Raw genomic sequence first — 7658 nt, forward strand, 5'->3', positions numbered from 1 at the left:
AAGGGACACATGTATACATGAGGTTTTTAACTATAAAATGGATTTAATCTTGGCCTTTTTAAAAGCCTGGCTCTGTTCTTGGCTTAGTCTTATAATTCTCAAGAATTTGAAGCAGTTACAGAGGGAAGTTAGTGGCCACAGCAAGGACAGTGTCACAAGGAGCAAATACACGTATGTAACAGGGACATTTACCTTAGACAAAACCAGCCCAGTTCTTTTCTAGTTGTCCCAGTTCAAGAACTCCCCTCTAGTCAGGGAGTGATTCTACTGCTAAACTGATATCTTTGATAAATGAATTAGGTCCTTGCTTTTTAAGTTAACATTCCATTAATTATTTTTTTTTCAATTCTGCATATTTTCCTAAACTAAATGATTAAAAAATGCTTAAGTTCCCTTTGCAGCTGAGATCCCTCACTGTTCCCTTCATAAATCTCGTTCAGGAGAACTGAAATGCTGACACGTCTCCTGGATTTGGTCTGTCATTCCTCTCCAGCTCCTCGCACTTGTACAATTCACAAGGTCACGAGTACAAAATGTGCTTGTTAACTCACACAAGAATAAAGCTGTCAGATGGGCTGAGGGCTCCTTGTGTACCAGTTTAGTGAAATATGATTATCCAAGCTGTAAAATGGATAAACCTATTAAATTAATAAATCTGCTGCCCTGAAGACTACGACTGATGTCGCTGCCTTACCTACAAGGCACCTCTTCCTAAATTAATACTTGATAAAGGAATAAATCTTCTGAAGACACACTAAAGCTTTGCATTGAAGAGTTATCTTTTGTGTTACAAACTGTAAGTACTTTTTAGTGCAATGGATCTAAGTGAGAGAAAATGAATTCCAGAAAAAGAAAAGGAATCTTAGAAAAATGTTATTACCCAGCTAACACTGTGGGCCGCTTCTTATCTGTACACAACTAATCACATCCCTGTTTCTTTTTTTATTCTAATGTGTGTGGATTTTGGTGCTCATGAAAGTGAAGGATAATTAGTAGGGCAGTGGATAAAGTGGAAGGGCAGTGCCTTATCAAAGGCAGATTGGGTCAGCTACACACGGGCAAAAAAAATCAGGATTCTCCTTGTTCGGCTGCTTTGATTCATTTCTCTGAAGGTCCAACAATGAAGTTTCACTTCAGAGGAGAGAGAGGGGAAAAGACTTTCAAAGGGTTCATCCTTCTTGACTTCTTAGAAAGCCTTTAGCATATTGCATTTGTCAGGGTACAATATCACTGTTCTTTGGTATTATTAATAATCTATTACACAGACATCCTCACAGAAACAAAAACGAACTCGCCAGGCCAGCAACCAAATACATGGCAAGACGACATCTGTGTTGCTGAGCTTTTACAGTCCAAAGTATAAAAATCAAGAAGTGGAAGGGAAACGAGCACAGACATACAAAAAAGGCTGCTTTAAGATCACATGGTAACGGAGCAGCAGAAATATGGAAAACAGAGTCCCTGATCCAGCCCGGCCCACGATAAACTGGTGCTGCAACCACGTTAAAAAGGGGACAGAAATAGAATCTCAGCGCATCCAAAGCATCCAACAACGTGCTCAGAACTCAAGAGTGAATTTGTAAAAGGAAACAGGAAATGAAAACTAAAGAGGGTTGACATGATTACGGGGTGTTAATAAGAAAAGACATAAGCCAGGGGCCTTGATGTACAACTAGACAACAAGAGGTTACGTTTGGAGTCAGGGCTATGCTAATTTGCAAACTTGGGCCCGTTTCATTAAGTGAGCTGAGAGACAGGCTGTCTCAGTCCAGCAGAGAGGGATCTCATTATCCATGTAGGGAGCAAGAGATAAGAATCTTTTAATAATTGCTGGGACTTTTTTTTTTTTATGATGATATGGAATGCCAATTTATGCCTCTCCACTCAATGTGGATAAAAACCAGCCTCCTTCACAGTTCAAACCAGCCCCCCTCCTGGCTGTGGCCATTAGGACAGGGAGGGAAAACAGAGACTAATATGTTTGCCCAGGAGACCAGTGCTGCAAAACTCCATTAAATGCACTTCATATTGGGAGCACGTTTGTTTACAGTGGATGAAATGCTTTGCCAAGGCTTTTTACTTAATTAATAATAGGCACAGCTGTAGGATTTAGGTCCCAATCTAAACCCCTGCCAGTGGGCAGGACTGCTACCGACAAGTACCCCTTGGATCAAACCCCTTACTCATTCCTTCTTAAGGAATGGCTCTGAATCCATAGCTTAGCAAAAAGCTGAAGAGCATCTCTGCCTTTTGGCAGCAGCGCTGTTTGTGCCTTCCCCTCGTCCCTCTCCGAAACAGCCACTGCAGCCACGAGAAAGCAGCTTTGTACAGCTCTGCCCTTCCCTGCTGTCAATGCCCTGCCTGCTTCAGACCGAGCACAGCACAGATTGGGGGACAGGGACAAACTTCAGTCCATGAGGGACCAATTTTGAGAGACCTGAACCTTGCACATGACAGTACCAAACACAACTCTGACCACTGGCAAAGTTAGACAGGGGCTCATGCTCATGTTTTCCTTTGCTAAAAGCTCAGATATAGATGCAATAACTTACCAAAACCACGTTAATGGCATTTAACTTTGAAGAGTAAACTTTTCCCTCTGCCCAAACTTACACTACAAGGAAAGGAGGAAGCAAAACTGCTTCCACAGCCAAATCTGCTCATTTGCTTGAAGTCCCTGAATTGGACTGTACATCAGTGTTGGAAAACATTGTCCAGGGAACTCTGAAGCTGTGCTTATCTCTAAAGCTGGCTGCAGGATTTGTTTTTATGCACTGGGTCAACCTAAGGACTATGTACAACTTCTCTGTCTCCTCAACTAGAACTAAATTAAAAGGTTCTCTTCAGCTGACCTTGCCTCTTTTCCCAGTTTCATGTTGTTCATGAATAATTTTTAATTTTCCATATGCTCATTACTATTGGAAACAATTTGGCCAGTATCTTTTGTGAAAGGCACACTCAGCCTTCAACTTCGCAGGCAAGACTGGAGAAAGGAGGACTGGCAAAATGGAAGCTGACTTTTCTGGATAAAAAGCTCATATTCTGGACCCTTCATTCAATAGGAATAACTAAAATAATCAGCTATATTGGCACAAATACTCACCCAGGAGGATGAAAGTGCTTTCTGCAAGTACTTTATAATATTTACATTTAAGGAAAAACCAGTTACTTTTTGCTTTTGAATTAAATCACTAAATTTCAGCCTGGGTATTTAAAGATAAAAACTAAACTTCATAATGTGAGACTCCTAAGGCATCATGCTGGTTGCTCTGCTCTCCTCTGTCTCCTGTCCACATGCTCCTGTTGTTGAGTTGGAAAATGTGTATCCAGGTTACCTTGGTTTGAATTTATTTGCAAAGTATTGAGATAAAAGTCCAGCTGTAATATAATTAGAATTAAGTAGGTTAATAGGCTCCAGATTTTTTAAAACATATTAAAAGGAGATATCTCCCTCTCTCTGCTTATTTCTCATAATTACAGCATGAATTTAAGGTACTATAAAATTAATAGAACACTGGCCCTAGAGACTGAAGTCTCCTGCACAGGCAGACAGACAGCCTGTCCCTGCCAGTGCCCCCAGCTGTGACCCTAACCCTGCACACGATAACAACTGGTTTACCTCTGGGCAGTCTCATTTATTGACCCTTTAAGAGGGATGTTAAAGGACCAATTGCAGCTAATAATGTATAGTGCTTTCCGTGAGCTCAATCCTTGACCACAGGGAGAAGATTTTAAATTACTCACCTCATTACATGCCATGGAAAATCTGAGGGAAAATCACCCTCTACTGCTGAAAAGATAGATATAGATGATATAAAGATAGATAGATAGATAGATAGATAGATAGATAGATAGATAGATAGATAGATAGATAGATAGATAGACATTGATACACACACAGAGGGAGATTTGCAAGCTGGAAGTACAGATATAGCCAAGTCACCTTTAGCCTACAATGGGTATGGTTTGATTTCTTGGTTTAGGAGGTTTTGGTAAACTTAGGAGGTCAAAGCAGTTTCCTTGTCCCGTTTCCCTGTGAGATACTTTTGATGGTGTCCAAGCAGGCCAGGGCAGACTGAACCATGGCCTGGAGATGTCACAGCCACTGTCCCATGGCCCCGAGGTTCTGAAAGGGATGGATTGTGCATCTCTGGGTCCACTTGGGGAAACACCTCCTGCTTTCTGTGCCCTCATATCCCAAATGGCTGTGGCTGGAGCTGGAAGGCAGTGGCTGTGTCCTGGGAACACAAGAGGGGACAGAAAAGAAGGCTCTTGTTAACATTCCAGCCAGCCATATCTGTGCCATGTACAAGTAAAACAGAGCTGTGCACACAAGCATATCCACTCAAGTGCAGAATATGATATAATTATAACCAATTAAATAATTTTCCCTAAGATGCTTTTCAGAAATCAAGTTGTTACCTATTCATCAGGCTGTCAGTAAACACATCTCTCTCACATACAACATGTTTAACTCTTGCTCACGATACATTACTCATACACAATCCTTGTGGTAATTAATGACACCTCTATCAGTTCCCAACTTTTCCAAACCCCTGCAGATAAACAACATTTTTAATAACTTTATACATTTCAGAGTGGTTAGGTTTGGTTTGTTTATTTGCTTTTTCTTAGTATTTCTGTATTTAACACAGCTTCTAGAGGTGGGCATGGAGTCACTCTGACCCCATCCTGGGAATGCTCAGTCATGCCAGCACCTTGAGGACAGGGGACAGAGCACATCCAAGAACTGAGAAGTTCAGCTTTATGAGGCTCAAGGTTTGCTTTTCTAGGTGTGTATTCAAAACTAATGACTGTCACGTCACAGATGCAGATACAAATACCCGCTCATTTTGGTTCATAAACACACTTATTTTTGCCGAGAGAGAGAGAGAGAGAGGCAGAAATAATAATAATATAATAGATATATAATAATAATATATATACACACATGTACACTCACGTGTTCTGTAAATGCATACAAGCCAGCCCTGGGCCTGCAGCCCAGCTGATCCCAGTTCTGTGGGTTGTGTTAGTTCTGGCTCAGTTTTCTGAAGTTATGTCTCCATTCTCCCCTTGCATCAGGCAGTTCTTCCAGAGGCAGTTAGTGCTGCAGTCATAGAAGAATAATGATGTATTGCCTGGGTCCAGAAATGTCAAGTGGACTGGTGGGAAGTGCATTTTGTGATGTTCATGGCAATGGCTTCATTAAAATCCAACGTGCAAAGCTGGAAGGCTTTCTTAGCCCCTCTTCAACCTGGGCTTTTCCTCAGCATCCACCAGCTGGACCTGCTTTAATCCATCACAAACAGCTTCTGTCTTTATCCTAAATAAGTCATGGAGCTTAAACAATGTTATTTAACCTCCCGTGCCCTCTCCCCATATTTCTACCGGTGCCAAACACCCGTAAACTCATTCCAAAAAGCCACACGTTACCCAACCAGTGCTGCCCAAGGAAAGCATTCAGGAGTGTTTATGGGGCAGCTGAAGTGTAATGATTTAGTAGATGTTTATAAATGTTTATACTGTACAGATTAACATTCCCCAGGGGGCCTGTAATGAAGAGAGTGCTCCAACTGGAATCAAACCAGGCAGCCTGGGCTGAATGAGCATGAATGAATCCTGCTGGCCTTCCCTCCCGAGCTGTTTACTCAGTTTGAGCGGATTTCCTCCAGCCATGCTCCTTTGGCATTTGATTTTGGAGTCTGGTCTCAGAAGGAGCACAGTTTGGAAACAAGTTAGAAAATCCAGGCTGTCACTTGGATCGTTGCAATCATTCACAAATTGCACCAGACAAAAGAGCAAAGAGCCCAACCCTTGTGCTGTGGAAGTGGAGGCTGAAACTCCCGGGGACTTCAAAGGGAGCTGGGTCTCACTCTCAGAACGTGGTTTTCAAACATCACATCCAAGTGTAAACACTGAAAATCAGACTGAAGCAACTAAGTCCTGCTATTGGAGCAGGAGCAGGGCCTTGGCATTTGCAAAGTTTTGTGTTAGGTCACTGTGTTTACAAATCATGACTTGAGATGGTGTGACGTTGTGCTGGAGGTTCCCAGAAATGGCTGATGAAAGAAACCCTGAACTACTGTGGTGAACAGCTCCACCAAACACCCACCTGAAGGGGACGGACATCTTTTATGCACAGTGAGTGAATGAACAACTTCAGTTTGTTCGGTGATGGCTCAAAGAGTAAAAATATCTGCGCCTGCTATTGGGATTCATGCACTGGGTCTGAAACCGCCACAGGTTTAACAACACGAACACCAAACCCCAAAAGGAAGGCTGGGAACTGGTGGGTGAAGCTGGGCCTGCCTTGATGCCTCAGGTTTTAAAAGAGGCTAACAGCAGTGATGACCCTGAGAAGTATGAGAGAAAGAGGTTTTCTTTTGGGCATGATGCCAGGTGGAAAAAATCAGTCTGTGAAATTGCAAGTAGAGAAGCAAACCCCTCTGGAATTCTGCTGTGGTCAGGAGAGTAAGAGTCTTTATACATGACATATTTATATATTCAGAGAGTGAATCATCTCAAGGGGGCCAGGGAAGGGTGGGAAGCAAATAGAAAGGATCATGGCATAGCCATAGTCAGCGTGGGCCAAAAAATGTGGCCAAAAACACCCAGGAGAATAAACTGTATCTTCAAGAGGGGAACACCACTGCCAGTGGATTTCTGCAGACAATCTTCTTTAAACTATGGGGTTTTTTGCTGCTGTGATAAGATTTCTCACTTCTCCAAAAACTTTTCTACCTCTGGCTCTGACAGTGACATTCCTGCACAGGACAAACAGCAGCACCAGGAACTACAGGTGTTCTCAAAATAAAATACACAGTATTCCTTGCAAACTCATAAACCACAGCACTGGAGGCTGAAAATGTCTGCTGTGATTCTGCAGCCTCTCCAGTGGATCAGACAGATGGGGAGGGCTCAAGAAATAAAATTTCTTTCAATGGGTTTCTGAGATGTTTTCAAAGCTCAAAATAAGTCTGATTAACATCCTGGATGGAGACACTGGACAAAGGCAATTTTGTCTGCAGTGGTTTATTTGCCCATCTCACGAGGCTGTCTCAGCTCGTTGCAGTGTTTGGCAAACACTCCTGGTGCAAGTTCTGCTCTGTAACCCCACTTGGGTCTTTAGAGCAGTGGAAAAGACAGATATTTGAAATCTAGAGTGCTCTAACCATCAGGTAATTAGCTGTAGCAGACTTACAAAGTAGGAAAGGCTCACGAGAGCTCTGAAATGAAAGCACAAACTGCCTCCTGGAACTAATTTTAGACTGGCTTGAAGTATTTAATCCTGCAAATTATTGCCAGTGAGGAAACATCAAGGTACTGCTGGATCTTAATAGTGGCAAACCAGCAGGAGGGGCTCACCCTGAGCTGCCTCCTGCTGATGGCTAAGCAATCAGACATGCTTTACACCCCTCACAAGGTGCAGGGGCAGCTATGTTTTGTTCCCACTGATTTGCAAAGTGGCCTGGAATCGTTCCTCTCTTGTGTTTGGAAAGGATCCTTTGGCAGCAAAGCAAATTCAGCCTACTTTGCAAACAGCAGAGAAAAGGAAGAGCAGAACAAACACTGGGGTGCAGACAGCACTCCCCACTGCATCCCCAGGGACCCTCTTCCATGGATTCCATCCTTCAGAGGACAGGGAAGGGTTGGTG

This window comes from Empidonax traillii, unplaced genomic scaffold (assembly GCF_003031625.1).
Source record: "Empidonax traillii isolate 1590-97213 ecotype Southwest subspecies unplaced genomic scaffold, ASM303162v1 scaffold160:size908849, whole genome shotgun sequence".
Lineage (NCBI taxonomy): Eukaryota > Metazoa > Chordata > Aves > Passeriformes > Tyrannidae > Empidonax > Empidonax traillii.